At 47.4% G+C, this 19,194-nt stretch overlaps 1 pseudogene across 1 annotated transcript; it reads left to right on the top strand.

Annotated features, from left to right (window-relative positions):
* Positions 1-373: 373 nt before the first annotated feature.
* LOC143390245 (B-cell CLL/lymphoma 9 protein-like) lies at positions 374-13,374 on the top strand (annotated as a pseudogene). The gene is made up of 7 exons (XR_013155065.1): positions 374-452; positions 1,313-1,629; positions 3,228-3,416; positions 4,671-4,770; positions 7,022-9,276; positions 10,808-11,068; positions 12,189-13,374. The product of XR_013155065.1 is annotated as a B-cell CLL/lymphoma 9 protein-like (transcript).
* The last annotated feature ends 5,820 nt before the right edge of the window (positions 13,375-19,194 follow it).

Below are 19,194 nucleotides of genomic sequence, written 5' to 3'. Positions count from 1 at the left end.
TTTAACTCTGCTGGAAGCTGAGGGATGATCTTGCTGGCTCTTTGTTGGCTGGTGCTTTCCTCTTGATCCTGTTGTGATGTGGTTTTATGTTTCAGTGTTATGTTATGTCTCACCATTTTGGGGTGTTCTTTTCTTGTAGAGTGCCCTGGAGATGCGAGATTTTCCTTTGGCAGCAGGAGGCACACACCCAGAGAATGCGGGAGCTGCAAGGAGAAAGGACCCACTTCCCCAGCAGAGAAAAACAAAGAGGAAAATGGTGTACAGGTGGTCAGTGCTAAGGGACACGCCAAGCAAGCAGTGGGCCACTGCTGCTGCTCCCAGCAGCTGCTTCTGCGATAGCCCGAGAGGAACTCGGTGAGCCCCTCCCTGTTTGTGACTGCAAGCTCAGGATTTCAATCAATGCATTCCAGTAACCCTAAAGTGAGGAACTCTCCATCAGGAAACGCACAGAGGTGAGGACAAGGGCCACTCCCCACGGCCCCTTGGGGATTCCTGGTGCACCACAGACACTAATGTTACGGTGTGTTGGGTTAGAAACAGATGACACCCAAATGGGAAAGGAAGGGAAATGGAATAGTAAATAGGAACAGAAGAGTCACCGGGCTAATGACAAAGCTTATGTAGTTTCCCTGTAGTATTCTTTACTCATCCTTCTCGGACCTCTCCTCTTTACCACTGCACACCTTGCCAAAATTCGCATACAAAGACCAACAGGACAGTTGCTAAACTTGGCAAGGTGAGGGCCTGAGGTTGCCCCCAGCCCCATGCCAGCTTTCCCTCTGCTACCCAGTTCTTGGGTTTCATTTTGAAAGGAGCCTTTCCTTCCCGCACTGGGGCAGTGGTTGATCTACCCTGTTTTGGTAAAATGCACTCTTGGGAGGGATTCGCGTCCTGGAGGATCTCCCTAAGCTTCCAGGCACCAGTGGGTTTCCCTCTTGCTCTCTGCGACTGTCCACGTTTCCCAGCAGGGAAGCTGGCCTCTCCTCACAGCTGTCTGTTACCAGGCTGGGGGTGCATGTTTGTTGACTCTAAACTAGTCTCCGTGTGAGAGTCACTTCCCTATGTACATAGAAACCGTTGTCCTTTATTGACAGAAGGCCTAGAGATGGGTCCCCATGTGACCAGGGTTCCTGAGACCTGGCAGTCCACTGTGTTCAGTATTCCTCTGTGGATGGCTCTGAAATGGGAACTAGCAAGTGGCTGAGGTGCAACATGGGGTGGTTATTTAGTCCTTAGGGTTTCCTGGACCCACTGAAAAATTGCTGCTCCTGTGCCTAGTGTCTTATCTCCTTTTGTTATTTGTTTCTTATAGTAGCCCTAAGTCAAAGCAGGAGGTGATTGTCTGTCCCCCTACAGTGATGTCCCCATCTGGAAACCCCCAGCTGGATTCCAAATTCTCTAATCAGGGTAAACAGGGGGGCTCAGCCAGCCAATCCCAGCCATCCCCCTGTGACTCCAAGAGTGGGGGCCATACCCCTAAAGCACTCCCTGACCCAGGTGGGAGCATGGGGCTGAAGAATGGGGCTGGAAATGGTTCCAAGGGGAAGGGGAAAAGGGAGCGAAGTGTTTCCGCCGACTCCTTTGATCAGAGAGATCCTGGGACTCCAAACGATGACTCTGACATGAAAGGTATGTCTGTAAGATCCCTGAGACTCAGAGGGAAGTCGGTGTCCTGAGGGAAAGCCTCTGAAATTTGTTGGAGGCCAGAAAGGCTAGCTCGGTCAAGTGGGGAGAACAGGAGTCAGATTCAGGAGTTCTCCCAGGGTGTAATGGAACTGTTCCTTCTCACTTTTCTACTCACTGGAGCCTAGTCTGGAACCACCTTGTTGAGTGCTGCCCGGGGGGTTGCACATAGTTTGACAGGGTACCTCACAGGGCTGGCCACATTTTTATGCATGTCTTTGGCCTCTGTGCTGATTCTCCTTCAGTTTCCAGTCAGTAGTTCCAGCCTCTCTGCAAGTGGCATGACCTCCTGTTCTCTATCCGAGTAGTCTCCCTGGGCTTGGGTTTGTGCTCTCTGGTTGCCACTTTGCTAGGCTTGCAGACACAAGAGGAAGCCTTGGTGGCCCTGACAGTACTCTAGACTTGTCACAGCTGATTTCACTGTGGCAGGAATGAGGGACTACCAGATGTGGTAGAGATTTGGCAGGTACCAAAGTGGAGTCAGCCAGAAAGGGGTATGATATGTGATTTTAGGTTTTTTTCCTCCTAGTGTAAGAACAAAAATCTAACTGTAGGCCAGAATGTGAAGTTAGTTTTCAAGAACTGTAACCCATATGAAAAATGGAAAACCTTGCCAGGTGCAGCAAAAGCTGGCCTCATGGTTATCTCAGCTAGCCTGGAGCCTGAGGTAGGAGGATCATCAGTTCAAGGCCAGCCTGGGCCATTTAGTGATGTGTAATGGAACTGTTCCTTCTCACTTTTCTACTCACTGGAGCCTAGTCTGGAACCATCTTGTTGAGTGCTGCCCGGGGGGATGCACATAGTTTGATGGGGTACCTCACAGGGCTGCCCACATTTTTATGCATGTCTTTGGCCTGGAGACTCAAAATGAAAAATAAAAGGCCTGGGGTTTTAGTTCAGGGTAGAGCATTTGCCTAGCATTCAGAGGCCCTAGGTTCAAGTCCCAATATTGTGAGAAAAAAAAAGAAAACCTGGGTGATTGTTCCCCCTTTCTTTCCTCCCTACCTCTATTCCTTTCTTTTCTTTCCTTTCCTTCCTTCCTCAGGTTTTGGAAGGCCTCCTTAAGTTTGGGAGGCCTACTATGAGGGCCAGCACTATGCAGATGCTAGGGGTACCATGGTCAATAAGATAGACGCAGTAGCTGTCCTTAAGTATTTGAGTGTATCTAGAAGCTGATCGTTAAATAAACAATGAAATTTCATGAATGCTGAAGTAAGAGAAGTTAGGAGACTATGAGTTCCATTAGCTGGGGCATCTAGGCAAGTCCAAGAAGTTTGAAAACTGTTACCAGGAGGGAGGGACAGTTATACTGATATCTGAAGGATGTATTCTATTTACAGAAATGAGGAGGGAGGGTGCTTTGTAATGAGTCATGTAGGGAGAAGAGTGTTTGAAATTTTATAAGAAGAAAGAAGGTTTCCTCTTAACAAGATAATTTCTCCTTGAAATTCTCAAGGTGGGTTTGTGTTGTGATGCTGTAAATGCTGGCAGAAAAAAAAAAGAGTCTCAGTCTTTCCATGACAATGAGTCTTTTATTCTTTTAGAATGTAATTCTGCTGACCATATAAAGTCCCAGGATTCCCAGCACTCACCACACTCTATGACCCCATCAACCGCCACAGTCCCCAGGTCTTCCATGCCTTCCCATGGCCAACTACTGCCCCAGAGCCCACACCTGCTCAGAAGACTCCAGCCAAAGTGGTGTATGTGTTTTCTACTGAGATGGCCAATAAGTAAGTTGATGGCACTGTCTTGCTGTTAAACATCACTTATGTGTGTGGGGAGAGGGGACCTTAATTCTTATTCCCCTTCCCCTTGCAGACTGATTTTTTTTCCCTCTTGTATCATGTAAAGTTGACAGTACAAAAAGAGATAAAATAAAATGTAAATCCTTCCCCATCTTACTCCCCAGAGGCAACCACTGATAATACTTCCTTGAGTTTTCTTTCAGAAATTTTTTGTGCCAATACATATATACACATCTACCTTTTTTAAACATAGAAGAGTGATTGTATAATAAACACTTTTTCTACAATTTGCTTATCATTATTTTTTAAATGCCCCAAGTAGTAAATATCTATAGTGGAATAATTAAAATAAAAAAAACACTAAAAAGAAAAACCTCTGGAATTTAAACATAACTACCATGAACGTCTTGCTATATATGTTCTGAGTGGATGGCTGAATTGATTTTTATTCGTTTATTCATCAAAAAATACCCTGTGTTCACTTTTTTTCTTTTCTTTTTCACTTAAGATAAAAAGTGAATCTTAACAAACTTAAACTTTCCCTATCCCTGGGTGTTTTTGAGATTTTAGTGTTCACACTTCTCAGTTTGGGATTTTGAACTAGGATCTTCTATAAAATACCTTAATAGTAGGTTCATTAAGAAGAAGAAAGTTTGGGGTTTTGTTCTTTGTTTTTTTAGTGCCTCTTTTTGGGGTACATTCATGGCTGTCTTTTAGTTTCAGGTGTTTGATGATAATAAAATGTTTCCCTTAGTTTCTTCTTCTGTTCTTAAATTTATTTATTTATTTATTTATTTTTATTTTATTTTATATATTTTTAAGAGAGAGAGAGAGAGAGGGAGGGAGAGTGAGTTTTTTAATATTTATTTTTTTTTAGTTATCGGCGGACACAACATCTTTGTTTTGTATGTGGTGCTGAGGATTGAACCCAGGCCGCACGCATGCCAGGCGAGCACACTACCGCTTGAGCCACATCCCCAGCCCTTAAATTTATTTTTTAGTCATTGATTTACTTACTTACATATGGTGCTGAGACTTGAGCCCAGAGACTCACACATGGCTGGCTGCGCTCCACCACTGAGCCACCCCCGGCCCCTTGGTTTCTTCTTATCCAATATCTCTGGTGGTTCTTGGTGCTTCTCCTTCCACTCCCTTCGAGGTCCAGCATGGGGTCCAGTTGGGGTCACAGTGAGTGAGACAGAGACATGGACTAGCATGTTTGCCCTTTTGTCTCTGGAGAGCTGCCGAAGCCGTGTTGAAGGGCCAGGTTGAGACCATCGTCTCTTTCCACATCCAGAACATCTCCAGCAGCAAGGCGGACAGAAGCACAGCCCCTCTGGTATGTGGTTGAGAAGTGGGTCCACAGTGACTGCCCAGGATCGGGTGGTGATTGACAAGGAGCTGTATTCTGGATATCTAGTGTGACCCTGGTATTGTGGGACCTTAGGCATGTCACACTGTGCCTTTCTATCAGATGCTGGTAAACTGATGACGAGTGAGGGGAAGAAGGTGCTAAACAAAAGAGGAGTTACACAGATATTTCAGGGTCACCATCTCTAGGAAAATCTAAATTCAACCTATAATTAGAGCAGATTTTTTAAAAAATAACATTCTTGAATTAGTTGAAGAAAAAATATGCAGTGTTTATTTTAATGCATATAATTGATTAAATTGAACCAAACGACATTTCTGGTGTCTTGCATTGTCCAGGCATTGCACCAGATGCTGTGGGGAGTGCTAAGAAGCTCAAGATACAGTCCCTGTGTTCAGAGAGCATGAACTCTAATACTGGTATGAGTCTTAATCATGGGAAAGTTAAATGACAGTAAGCAAAGTTATAATTCCAGATAAAATCGGTGCCATCTTGTCTACTTTGTGTATCAAAGAAATCTTCATCTCTGTGGACATAGCAGAGCTTGAGCTTTCCTCAACTGAGGGATTTTATATTTCCCAGGTTATCTGCACTACTCAGATGGAAAGTGAATATCGTTATATTTAAAATGCTTGTTGTCTGGGGGACCACTGGGTACCTTGTAACCCAGTCGAGCTTTATTGACTTAATGATAGTTCTTAATACAGTTGTCACCTCCACCTTCTCTGGTGCTAAAATGTAATCAGAATTGGAGTTAAGGAGGGAATTAGTAATGATCCATTGCTCTAAATCTGAAATGAAAGGGGTAGTGAGAAACAGTTTCCTTGACTGTAATTGCTTTATTAAAACTTACCCCCCCTCTAACCTGGCCAACCAAACCAAACCTGAAACGGCACGACAAGGAAAATTCGGGTGACCTCCATGCTTCGGTTGAGGAGTTGCAAAAGTGGAATTGTACAGAGTCAAACAGATTGAGCTGATTTTACCCATACAAATCTATCTACAGACAAATGTGCATCAGTACTTCCAAATGAAACATTTGTGTATATATTTTTTTACAGAGTATAAATACTCAAAGATGTTTTTGCTTATATGAAATATAAATTCTTCATATATGTAGATACACATAATAATTCATGTGCAGATTTACCCAAAGGTAAACATTCCAGAGAGTAAGTGGGGAGGTAAGTTAAGAGCCTTGTGGGTTTAGGAATACAGAATGGATTAAATGAACAAGTAGGAACAAATGAACACCAAAAAGGGATTAGGAGGGTCACTGAAGGCTGGTGAAAAATAACTGAGAAAGTTTGTAGATCAGGCCCTTCTTAACCCTCTGAAGTCTCAGCTGTGCTAAAGTTGAGACCTAGAACATGTAAATCCTTCTTCCAGACAGTCGTAGTGTCTGTGTCACCAATTGTAGGTAAGGGAGCTTTTATCCAGGACTCAGTTTAGCAGTAGTACTTAATAAGTTAAAAAGGGCAGCCTGCTGTCCATTGGAAGGAACAGATCAAGGGACACCGCGAGCTACATCACCTCAGACTTGTGTGCATACGCTTCCTTCCTGCAGATTATCCTACTACAGTTAATGTAGAAATTCTTATCAGATAGGGAATCAGTGATCACAAACTAAAAACAGAAACCATAGATGTGAGGCCCCTGGAAACTCAAGGAGGGGAACACTTCAGTCGCCACCCTACCGGAGGGGATGTGACATGGAGTGGCCTCCCGCTGTATCCAGCTGGCAGAGCACAGGGCTACAAGTGAAGCATCAGACCTTTTGATTGATGACGATAAGTCTGCATACCCTATTGTACTTCCAGGAAAAAGAAAAAGGTGTTAGGTGTAGCCTCCCACATACCAAGGAACTAATCTTTTCCCTGAATCAAAAACACATAGTAGACATGTGATATAAAACCTGTTCCTCGAAATAGACATTCAGATGTATTCTCTTTGGCAGAGTGGGTCTCCCCTGGCATGCTTACACAGTTATTGGAACCCGATCTTTAAGAAGGGAAAGAGGATGCCATTGGACAGTAAGGTTTAAAAAAAAAATCAAAACATCTCTATGTCCAAAGAAGGGTTGTATGTAAATAATTTCAGAATCAAGTGTCAGTATAGAATTATGTCACTAGGACAAGTCCTTTATAACATATCTTGCTCTTTTAATTGCCCCTCCGTTCAGTTTATCAATGATCTAAACAATATCATTTATCTTCAGAATACACAGATATCTGCCCTTCGCAATGATCCGAAACCTCTCCCACAACAACCCCCAGCTCCAGCCAACCAGGACCAGAATTCTTCCCAGAACACCAGACTGCAACCAACTCCACCCATTCCGGCACCAGCACCCAAGCCTGTGGGACCCCCACGTCCCCTGGACCACGACAGTCCTGGGGTGGAGAATAAACTGATTGCTCCTGTTGGCAGTCCTGCCAGCTCCACTCCGTTGCCCCCAAACGGCACCGGGCCAAACTCAATGCCCAACAATCGAGCAGTGACCCCTGTCTCCCAGGGGAGCAGTAGCTCTTCGGCAGATCCCAAAGCCCCTCCACCCCCATCAGTGTCCAGTGGCAAGCCCCCCACACTGGGAGAAAACCCTGACGGCCTGTCTCAGGAGCAGCTGGAGCACCGTGAGCGCTCCTTGCAGACCCTCAGAGACATCCAGCATATTCTCTTCCCTGATGAGAAAGAATTCTCAGGAGGACAGAGTGGGGGGCCCCAGCAGAATCCTGGGGTATTAGATGGACCTCAGAAAAAAACAGAAGGGCCAATACAGGCCATGATGGCTCAGTCCCAAAGCCTGGGTAAGGGTCCTGGGCCCCGGACAGATGTGGGAGCTCCCCTTGGCCCTCAAGGACATAGAGATGTGCCCTTTTCTCCAGATGAAATGGTTCCACCTTCTATGAACTCACAGTCTGTGCCCATCGGACCTGACCACCTGAAGCACATGACCCCTGAGCAGATGGCGTGGCTGAAGCTGCAGCAAGAGTTCTACGAGGAGAAGAGGAGGAAGCAGGAGCAAGTGGTGGTGCAGCAGTGCTCCCTACAGGACGTGCTGGTCCACCCGCACGGGCCGAGGGCTGTGGGCTGAGGGCTGTGGGCCGAGGGCCGCCCCCTCCCTACCAGGTGACTCCTGGTGAAGGCTGGGCACCCGGGGCTGCAGAGCCGTTCTCTGATGGAATCAGCATTTCGCATTCTCTCCCCCCCAGGGGCATGGCTCCCCATCCCAACATGCCAGGGAGCCAGATGCGCCTCCCGGGATTTGCAGGAATGATAAACTCTGAGATGGAAGGGCCAAATGTGCCCAACCCTGCGTCTAGACCAGGCCTCTCTGGAGTCAGTTGGCCAGACGATGTGCCAAAAATCCCAGATGGTCGAAACTTCCCTCCCGGCCAAGGTGTCTTCAGCGGTCCTGGCCGAGGGGAGCGCTTCCCAAACCCCCAAGGATTGTCTGAAGAGATGTTTCAGCAGCAGCTGGCAGAGAAGCAGCTGGGTCTCCCCCCAGGGATGGGCATGGAAGGCATCAGGCCCAGCATGGAGGCGAACAGGTTGATTCCAGGCTCCCAGTGCCACATGGAGCCCAGGAACAATCCCATCTTCCCACGGATACCAGTTGAGGGCCCGCTGAGTCCTTCCAGGGGCGACTTTCCAAAAGGAATGCCTCCACAGATAGGCCCTGGTCGGGAACTTGAGTTTGGGATGGTTCCTGGTGGGATGAAGGGAGACATGCATCTGAATGTCAGCATGGGGCCCAGCACTCAGATGATGCCTCAGAAGATGAGAGAGGCTGGCGCAGGCCCTGAGTAGTCGATGAAGTCCCGCCCAGGCGGCTCAGACATGCTGCCTGCCCAGCAGAAGATGGTTCCCCTGCCATTTGGTGAGCACCCTCAGCAGGAGTATGGCATGGGCCCCAGGCCATTCCTTCCCATGTCTCAGGGTCCAGGCAGCGACAGTGGCTTGCGGAATCTCAGAGAATCAATTGGGCCCGACCAAAGGACTAACAGCTGGCTCAGTCATATGCCACCACTACCTCTCAACCCCTCGAGTAACCCCACCAGCCTCAACCCAGCTCCCCCCGTCCAGCGTGGCCTGGGACACAAGCCCCTGGATATATCTGTGGCAGCCAGCCAGGTGCATTCCCCAGGCATCAACCCTCTGAAGTCTCCCACGATGCACCAAGTCCAGTCCCCAATGCTGGGCTCACCCTCGGGGAACCTCAAGTCCCCCCAGACTCCATCGCAGCTGGCAGGCATGCTGGCAGGCCCAGCTGCTGCTGCTTCCATTAAGTCCCCCCTGTTTTGGGGTCTGCTGCTGCTTCGCCTGTTCACCTCAAGTCTCCATCACTTCCTGCCCCATCACCTGGATGGACCTCCTCTCCCAAACCTCCCCTTCAGAGTCCTGGGATTCCTCCAAACCATAAAGCTCCCCTCACCATGGCCTCCCCAGCCATGCTGGGAAGTGTAGAGTCAGGTCAGTATGTCGGCATCCTCACAGTCGCACTCATACCTAGAGATTGCCAGACCCTGATTTTGCTTAAGAAAATTGGTGTCTTTGAATGTAACCAGAGGAAGTGGCCTTTGCCAAAACTCGTGGCAAGGTGCATCATTCTGAGTACTGCATTAGACATTTGCACAAGTACCCAGCCCTGCAAAGTGTCTGTGTATGGTGGGTGCTGTGGAAGGAGGAAGGGAGTGGGACGCTGTGTGTCAGTTGCCACAGTGACTTACCTTAGCACAGTGAACAAGGCTGGTGAGATAGAACGTCCTAACAGTGGGGAAATGTGACTTCCTGAAATCCTGGGCCCACCCACTTCAAGGGGCTATGACTGAGTCTTGTCCCACACATAGAGGGAAAGTATTCTAAGACTTGTTTGGTTCTTGTAACTATAGTTGCCCACAGAAAACTCCATTTCCTCAGATCAGCTGCAGTTTGTTCATATTTTCTTCTTGGGAGAGACCCTCACTGATGATAGTAGCTTCGTGGGTGGAACCAGAGCTCTGAGGTGTGTACTAGTTTTGGTACAGTCTCCACCTGAGAAAACTAGAACCAGAACAAGATGGGAGGCCTGTCCTGCCAAGGCAAGGGTCTTCCTCTGGGGTAAGCGGGTCATTAAAACAGTGGAATAGCTAGCTGCTTTGGACCTTCTTAGGTCAAGCATCATGGCCATTGTTTTAGTTAGCTTTTTTGCTGCTGTGACTAAAAGATCTGACCACAACAACTTTAGGAGGGAAAGTTTATTTGAGGGCTCATGGTTTCAGAGGTCTCTGTCCATAGAAGGCTGGCTCCATTCCTAGGGACTCAAGGTGAGGCAGAACATCATGGCAGAAGAGTGTGGCTGACGGTAGCAGAGAGAGAGAGAGAGAGAGAGAGAGACTGCCCACTCCAGATAAAAAATACATACCCCATAGCCACTTCCTCACGAACCACTTCCTCCAGCCACAGCCCACCAGCCTCCAGCTACTACTCAGTTGGTCCCAGCAGGGATTAATTCATTGATTAGGTTAAGGCTGTGACCCAACTGTTTCTCCAAACCTCCTTGCATTGTCTTACATGTGAGCTTCTAACCCATAGCAGTCATGGAAACGAAGAGTTTGTGTAGGGTGATATGGCTGGTCCTGGGGTTGGGCACTAGTCTGGCTTCATGGGGTTCTAATACCTGGATCAAGTTTTAAATTGTGACTGGCAAGGGAAAGAGTTCTATTTATATTTCACATTCTTTTCAATGAAATGGTTGTTTGTAATCTCATTTTTCTAATGTATTCCTGCTGCGTTTTATCTTCACATCTGCTGATCCGTCATCTCCATATCACGCCACAGTCTCCTTCTGCACACACAGAGAGATTGACTAGAAGATTGATGACTCGTGTCCTTGGTCTAATAACACTGTCCTGCTCATCTGTCTCCTTCCTGGCCTTGCCAGTTCATAATCATAGGGCCCAGTAGCTCTCAGAACCAGTGGACTCCCTGCCCATCTTTGTTTTGTTTTGCTTTGTTCTCCTAGGTGGCCCTCCACCGCCTACAGCCAGCCAGCCTGCCTCTGTGAATATCCCTGGAAGTCTTCCCTCGAGCACACCTTACACTATGCCTCCAGAGCCAACCCTCTCCCAGAACCCTCTCTCGATTATGATGTCTCGAATGTCCAAGTTCGCAATGCCCAGTTCGACCCCACTGTACCATGATGCCATCAAGACTGTGGCCAGCTCTGATGACGACTCCCCTCCAGCCCGTTCTCCCAACCTGCCGTCAATGAACAACATGCCAGGTAAGAAGCCAAAAAGATGGGTGTGGAGCTGGTGCTGACCAGGGAGAGACTTCCTGAATTGTTTTCTTAGAGACAGGTGGACATTGAACAGTTAGCCATGTGCCATCAGAGTCAGTCTCAGTGGAGTGGAGGTGCCTGACTAGAGGAGGATGGCCTTCTTCATCAGCTCCTCTGAGGCTGTGAGAGGGCTTCCCTGCTCTGTGTACCTGGTGGGTTCTGGACTTTTTCCTTTGGGGCCCTCCTGCAGTCATGCTGAGGTCATTTCTTTCTCACATGCTGATGGGAATGTCGTTAGCTCTCACGTGGTTTCCTGAAAACACACCCTCCAGCCACCAGCCACCACAGGGTTCCAGAGAGTGGGAAGCCCCTGTTTCCTAGACGAGTCCTTTCTTAGAACTAGGGCCATAATAAAAGTCTTCCTTTCATTGTTTGCTCTGTCTACCTTCATTCCTTCACCCACCCCCACCTCTGCCCCCACTAATCTCAGAAAAAAGGTGTGATCTTCAGTGGTGAAGGTGATGGCAATCCCAGTTAACCAGGTTAGGCCGCGCTGTGTGAGGGGCACAGATGCCATCCCTGCCGCCCTCAGTGACGGTCCAGAGGGAGGCCAGAAGTTTAGACATCCCAGACACTGGCAGACAGGACACTTCCCCTTTTCCATTAAACATCATCGCTGTCATTGCCTTGACGTGTCTTGTAACCTGGAGTTAAATGGTCTCTTGGGAAGGCAACATAAAATAATGCCAGGTGTCAGTTGGAAAAAAAGACTCGTTTGGGTTCTTTGTTATAATTCCTGGCCATTGGACTTGTGGAACCAATAATCCTCTGTCTCCACAAAGGGCCGTACTTCAGTCTTTCAGGCAGATTATTTTCTTCCTGTGTTAAATTGTCTCCAGTGAAGACGACAACACTGTTTGCTTATTAACATAGAATTTTTCCCTTGCTGTCTTCTGCACAGTCATGTCATATGCGTGGGTCAGACGCCCCCCAAGTATGTTTCAGTCTTTGATGGCAGAGATTTTGTTTTCCCACCAAATAACTTTTTTTGTTAATTTGATTTATTAGTTTTTCTGAGTTGCTTTTAGTTGAGTTGATTCCTTTGATATCTTTATTTTTCTAGGAATGGGCATTAATACACAGAATCCTCGAATTTCAGGTCCAAACCCCGTGGTTCCAATGCCAACCCTCAGCCCAATGGGAATGACCCAGCCACTTTCTCACTCCAGTCAGATGCCCTCACCAAATGCTATGGGACCCAACATACCTCCTCATGGGGTCCCAATGGGGCCTGGCTTGATGTCACACAACCCTGTCATGGGGCATGGGTCCCAGGAGCCTCCGATGGTACCTCAAGGACGGATGGGTTTCCCCCAGGGCTTCCCTCCAGTGCAGTCTCCTCTGCAGCAAGTCCCATTCTCTCACAATGGCCCCAGTGGAGGACAAGGCAGTTTTCCAGGAGGGATGGGTTTCCCAGGAGATGGCCCCCTCGGCCGCCCCAGCAACCTGCCGCCAAGTTCAGCAGATGCAGCACTCTGCAAACCTGGAGGCCCAGGGGGTCCCGACTCCTTCACTGTCCTGGGGAACAGCATGCCTTCAGTGTTTACAGACCCAGATCTGCAGGAGGTCATCCGACCTGGTGCCACCGGGATTCCTGAGTTTGATCTGTCCCACATTATTCCATCTGAGAAACCTAGCCAGACTCTGCAATATTTCCCTGGAGGGGAAGTCCCAGGCCGTAAACAGCCTCAGGGTCCTGGACCTGGTTTTTCGCACATGCAGGGGATGATGGGTGATCAAGCCCCCAGAATGGGACTAGCATTACCTGGCATGGGAGGTCCAGGGCCAGTAGGAACTCCGGACATCCCTCTTGGTACGGCTCCATCCTTGCCAGGCCACAACCCAATGAGACCACCAGCCTTTCTCCAGCAAGGCATGATGGGACCTCACCATCGGATGATGTCACCAGCACAATCTACAATGCCCGGCCAGCCCACCCTGATGAGCAATCCAGCTGCTGCCGTGGGCATGATTCCTGGCAAGGATCGGGGGCCTGCTGGGCTGTACACACACCCCGGGCCTGTGGGCTCCCCAGGAATGATGATGTCCATGCAGGGCATGATGGGACCTCAACAGAACATCATGATCCCCCCCCCCAGATGAGGCCCTGTGGCATGGCTGCTGACGTGGGCATGGGTGGATTCAGCCAAGGACCTGGCAACCCAGGAAACATGATGTTTTAAGCTGCTAAGATTGGATGTGCCGATGCTTGTCGAGATGAGATTCCAGGTCCTGAGCGCTGCTTGGAGGGAGCGCCAGGAGTGCTTACTGTTGGTCATGCAATAGGGGGACAGAGACCCAAGGGCTGCTTTGGGGGAGGGGAACTCGAGAATGTATGGATCTGTCTGAAAACAAATTCTTCATTTAATCAACAGGTGTGTGTTTTTTTAAGATTTATTTTTAAAAAATTATTTTTGTGGACTTGGGTATCCCATGATGGCACCTACTTTTGGGAATCTGTAGCCGTGCTTTGAGAATCGCCATCGGTCACATGTTGCACCGTTCTCTGTATGTTTACGTCCTTTGGACTGGCTTCTCCCAGGATTCTTCTGTTTTGTTTTTGTTTTTGTTTTTTAAATTTGGGCTTTATTTTTTTGTGTGTACTGTACTATATTGTAAAAGGGATTTTAGCAGAGACGTTAGTCTTTGGGGCAAGAGGAGAACAGGAATGCTGGGCTGTTTACTTTAGGTGGAGAATCCATCTTCAGACTTTTGACTATTTTCTCTCAACTCCAGTGTATAGAAAAACCAAACTACGACCTCAGAGCAGAGTATTAATGAAAAGCACAAAAAAGGAACTAAGTTCAGCAAGGGGTGGGGGGAGGGGGGAAATTTTTCTTTTTAAAAATAATGAAGCTTAGGACATTTGTTTCAGTTGAGTGCTTGTCAGCACTGTCTGTCTCTCTCAGTACACAAACCCACCATCAGGTCTTCTCTGTTTCCCCCACACTTCCTGTCTTAGCTAAGTGTGTTCTCCTCCCTCGGGCCCCCCTGGTGACCCTCGGCCCCCTCCTCTCCCCTCCCCTGTGGCAGCTGCAATACCTGGTGTTCCGCTGGGGACTGCTCCAGAGAAGCCCTGTTCCTGCCGAGTGTCCTCCTGGCCCTGCAGGGGAGCTCTGTTTTGGGAGGGCCCTTGGCCTTCTCCCTGGGCCTTTCCACCCCCAGCCCACTTCCCCTGCCCACCTCATTTTCTGTTCTCTTTTTATTAGGAATTCCCAAGTGAATTTTATTAATGTGGGAGTGGAACAGATGCTAAAAGCTACCCAGGATTTTGTTTTTGTTTTAGATTTTGTGGTTCCTTCCCCTTCCTCCCCTCCCATGCGTAAAACGTTCTGTGTGACCTCCATTAAATTTGGTACAAAACCACTCGCCAGAGCTGTGGTGTAAGAAAAATAAACTATATTTGTTTCTTACAAAACGGAACTGCCTTTCAGCTAACTTGGGTCCTGTGTGTTTCGTGTTGGTGTACTGGTTGCCACATGCCCAGCAGTGGAGAATCCATGTGTTAGAGTTGGTCACTGGGGCGACAGGGGAAAGTCTCAAGAGTGCCTTCTCGGATGAAGCCTGTTCCTTGCTACAGAGGAGTCGTTACTCAGGAAGTTCATCCTGTACTGTCTCAGCCCCAAAGTCCTGGTTATGAGCAGAAGAGCAACCCTAGTCCCCTTGCTGACCTTGACCTCTCGGGCGGTTGATCATCCTATTTATTAGGAGTTTTTGGTGACAGTTTAATGGTATAAAATAATTAAGAAGGCAAAGATATGTTCAGCCATTTGAACAAGCTGAGAGGTGTCCCTGCCTCCTGCCAAGATAAAACGTTACTACACCTGCAGATCCTGGGTTCTCAGCCCGTGGATTTCTGTGTCCATCCTCCTGACCCCCGTCCCCACTGTCTGCTTCCTGTCACCCCTGCTGGCCCTGCAGTCTGCACACTGGACGTGCCTGCAGCATCTCGGGGTCTCTGAGGGCCTCTGTGTCGTGTTTCTGGGCAGTTGACTTTATTCTGGCCTGCGCATTTCTTTGGTCATAGGATTTTTATCCCAATGAGTGGGCGTCTGTGTGCATGTTTGTTTCTAGGTGAGAGAATCTAAGCAAGGAGCAGCAGGTGCAGCACCATTTGCTGACAAACTCGTACAATTGGGCTCTGCTGGTGTTTCACGGTCTGAGTTTGGTCTGTGAATGTTGCTCTTTCCGACAAGTGCGTTTAAGAGCCATTTTCTCTCACCTTCAGCAGTTTTCCAGCCTGAGCAACACAAGAGCCCCAGACAGCAAACATGTGGAGGTGTCAGAGCGCCTACTCTCCCAGTCACCTCCATGAGTTGTCCTGCTGATTTTTGAGGGGCCCTGTGAAGGAGGTGGTTATGATTTCTTCTGCACTTGAGAAAATTGAGCTTAGGAGTTTAAGAAACCCAACTCAATCAGATCTGTTCTGTTGGTATTGGGTGGTGTGACTTTTTATGTTCTAGAGAAATTAGGATAGTAAGAGGTTTTCATTTTGCAAATTCAGCCATCTCGCTAGGTTTCTTGCTAGGTTTCTTTCTTAGAGGACAGGGTAACAGCCAAGCATGTGGAGCATGAGATGAGAGCCTTGAGGAAGGCTGGGGACTGGCATTTGTCCATGGGCTCTTTTCTTAGCTGCGCTCCTTGCACATAACCATGGAATAGTGTCACAGTCACTGGTGGTGTGTTGCTCCCTTGCTCCTGCCAGGCAGTGGGAAGCCAAGTCAGGAAAGGGTTGCAGAGCAGGTACCACCTTGGAGGGCAGACAAGAGTTGGGCGGCCTCTGAGGAGGCAGTTACAGTTGGCTCAGGGAGTGCTGCCCCCTTCTGGAGAATTGCTGCAGTACAAGTCAACTTTCCCATTTCCAACTAGTTGAGACTTTTAAGCACGTCACAAATCTTTCATTTATTTACTCTATCAACATATGCCAACATTTCATCATGATGTGTCTGATAAGCAAAGTTTATTTGGAGCTATTACAACTTTTTCTACTTATTATGAAATAAAATCAAATTTTGAGAGACTTCATGTGATTGCATAGGGAACTAATGATGCAAGATTTTTTTTTTTTTACAAAAAATCAATAAGTGATAAAAATTTCTCATCCATATACAATCTTGTGAAGGCTCAGCCAGTTTTCTCTTACCTGTTCTCCCTGAGTTTGGGATTGGATGGAGGAAATGCAGTCAGTCATGGCCTGCTGCTTCAACTCAGGGGTAAGTGGTGGGGCATGGGTCATGACATTATTTCTTAAGAGCATTTTTACTAACACAATCTGAAATAAAGTAATTCTGCAGTTGTAAATGAACACATACTGTAGTGATCTTATGAAGGATGTGGCATGAGAAAATAAAATTCATTCATTTTGTGGTGCTGGGGATCAAATCCAAGGCCCCATACTTGCTAGGCAAGCTCTCTGTCCCAAAGCTACATTCTCAACCCCCAATAAAATTTAAGTCACTCTTCAAAAAATTGATCCAACCTCTTTCCCAGTTTTCCTGCTCTCTCACAACTTCTCAATATTGTGATTGCTGTTCAGCTGCATCACTGGGGCTGTTAGACCCCAACTGGTTTAATGTCCTGCTGTCACTGTTTGGAATTCTTAGTTTCTTGATATTGTGCCGCACATTTCCATTTTTTTGGTACTGGGATTGGAAGAGCACTCTACTACTAACCAACGGCTCCAGCCCTTTTATTTTGAGATGGGGTCTTGCTAAGTTGCTAAAGCTAGCCTCAAACTTGTGCTTCTCCTGCCTCAGTCTCCTAGGTAGCTGGGGTCACAGGTGGGCACCACATTCCTGGCACTGCATTTATTCTTACTTTCTGCTTAACCAGCAGCTGGGAGCACCCCAGCTAGACAGTCGTGTTCCAATTAAACTGTGTACCCCTTTGTCGTTTCCTTTTCTTTCTCTGAGCACTTTCAAAGTCGTGAAAGGAGAAGGAAATCTTCTTTAATCCAAGGACAAATGTATTCAACAAAACTGGTAGAGGAGCCACTGTATGTAAGAACTGGGCTAAGGCTGGAATGAAACAGTCGATGTTTGATCAACCACTAACAGACAGGTCCCCACTGGTGTGAAAGTGCTGACCCTGGTCCAGCAGGCCAACAGGCCGTCTCCATAGAGCCTCAAGCCATGGGGATGTTGTGTGACTCTTGAAGGAGGGAGTTTCCTGTTGGTGAAGGAAAGGGAAACAGCAGGGTGGTCTCTTTAAGGGGGCAGAGTACACCATGAGACCAGGGGAAGGGGCGGTCCTGAAACCCTGGAGCGGCCCACTTCAAGGTTCTGAGCAAGAAGGCTTAGGGTGTCACTTAGTGGTAGCGGTCGGGCTTAGCATGTGTGAGGCCCCGAGTTTGATCCATGAACCACAAAATTTGTAAATCAGTTTTAAGCAACGGAATGAAGTGATCCGATTTCTTTTTTTTTTTTTTTAGTTGTAGTTAGACACAGCACCTTTATTTTATTTATTTTTATGTGGTGCTGAGGATCAAACCCAGGGCCTTGCACATGCTAGGCAAGTGCTCTACCATAGAGCTGCAGCCCCAGCTCAATCAGATTATTTTTCATAAAATTTACAAACTGGAATGTGTGGAAGACAGCTGGGGGCTGGGGGAGGGAACCACAGGAAGATCACTAATAAAACTTGCTTATTTTACAAAATCCTTAAACTCAAGACTCATCCCTTTTGCTTTAAAAAAAGAAAAAAGAAAAAACATCAAATTGCATCACATTTCCCATACTGTTTAGACAATTTGAATCTTAATGCCACTTTCTGTTCTCTAGCTCAGATCTGTAATTTTTTTGGAAGTCACAAACTCTTACAATTAAGAAAAATCATATAATCTTAATTTGGCGGTTAAATTTTTAATAACACATGTAAAGCAAATAGTCTAAAAAGCACAAAAACCATTTTATGGCCAAACATTTCATGGAGGGAGTTAAATAATAATGTTTAAAGGAAAGTATGTTATGAGGATTGTAATAAACTTTGTCTCCCCCTCCCTCTTTTGTTTAACCTGGCTTCTTATCTGGGTATGAATCTGTTTTCTGCCTGTAGGTGACCACACTCCAATGTCAGCTCCTGGCTCAGTGCTTAATTTCTCTTGGCAACCAACCCTGCTAGAGGAGGAAGGGGAGTGGGCGTGCGATCACACAAAGACAGCAAAGAGAACCTTCACGGGGGTTGTCTCACACATGCTTCCTCACACAAAGTTAAATGATGAATTCATTTATTTCACCAAATGCAAAAGAACTCGGGCTTCCCTTGCAAAATACCCCACTCAGAGTCCAACCAATTTTGAGGGCCCTAGGATTCTAAAGAACTGGTTCAAGAAACCAGTCATAGGAAAGTCAGTCTTTGCTTGCAGCCACAGGTGGGAGGCAGCTGGGCTGGCTGACCTGTGTGTTCAGTGTGGTCCTTGGGGGTTGGACTCCTCATACCTTGCAAGAGGTGAAGTCCAAGAATTTAATTTTTTTTTTTAACATGGGAAGCGGCACCCAGCGCACAGCTGTGTGCAGGCTGCCATCTTCCTTTCTCCAGTGGCCAGAGCAGGGTAGAAGGCAGAATGGCTCACAAGTCCCAGTGGTGTCTGGCTCCAATTAATTCATGTTAAGGGTGAGTTTCAGTTTCAAGATTTTATGTATTTTTTTACTATAGAAAAGGTCTTTCTGTAAAATCTTCTGGGACCATGTGTCTACTTCTGATCTTCACCAAGCTTCCAGGGCTTTCATTTCCTCACTTCCCGTTTAGGGACTCCGCAGCCACCCTGTGAGGACCTCTCCTGAAGACTCTGCCTGTCCCCAGGAGTCCGTCTGTGACCTGAGAATGTGCTTCACCGGCTCTGGTTTGGCTGCTCAGCTCTCAGTGTCAAGTGTGATCGGGGCCTGGGCCCAGCACCATCTTGGACGGGGTCATCACCATTACATTCAGTCAAAATGTATTGGTTACAGGGGATGGAGGACTGCTGTGATTTATTTTGTTCTCCAAATTACAAAGTCTCCTAGTCTTTGAGCTATTAAAATGTTTCATACACACACAGATTTATTTATACAAGTATATATGAACATTTAATT

Source organism: Callospermophilus lateralis, unplaced genomic scaffold (assembly GCF_048772815.1).
Source record: "Callospermophilus lateralis isolate mCalLat2 unplaced genomic scaffold, mCalLat2.hap1 Scaffold_52, whole genome shotgun sequence".
NCBI classification, from domain to species: Eukaryota; Metazoa; Chordata; class Mammalia; order Rodentia; family Sciuridae; genus Callospermophilus; species Callospermophilus lateralis.
The sequence above is the reverse complement of the archived record's forward strand: the minus strand, read 5'-3'. Positions and strand labels throughout refer to the sequence as shown.